We start from the raw sequence: 220 nt of genomic DNA, 5'->3' as shown, positions 1-220 counted from the left end.
GCTCCTCGCCTCCAGATAAACCTGCAGCTCCCAGTGGAGGGGCAGAGCTCAGGAGCACAGGCAAGAGGGGCTGAGCCCAGAGGAAAGAGAAGGCTTTGCAAGGAGGTGGGAGCAGGAGGGGGAGCAGCAGGCAGTCATGAAGAGAGGCTCTCATTCATGCCCTGCTGGGCAGCCCCAGCAAGCAGGGAAGGAACATAAGGAACAGCTGAACTACAGACAC

This window comes from Coturnix japonica, chromosome 19 (genome assembly GCF_054131305.1).
Source record: "Coturnix japonica strain WE chromosome 19, WE-NBRP24, whole genome shotgun sequence".
In the NCBI taxonomy this organism is placed as follows: Eukaryota; Metazoa; Chordata; class Aves; order Galliformes; family Phasianidae; genus Coturnix; species Coturnix japonica.
This window is presented reverse-complemented; position numbering follows the sequence as displayed.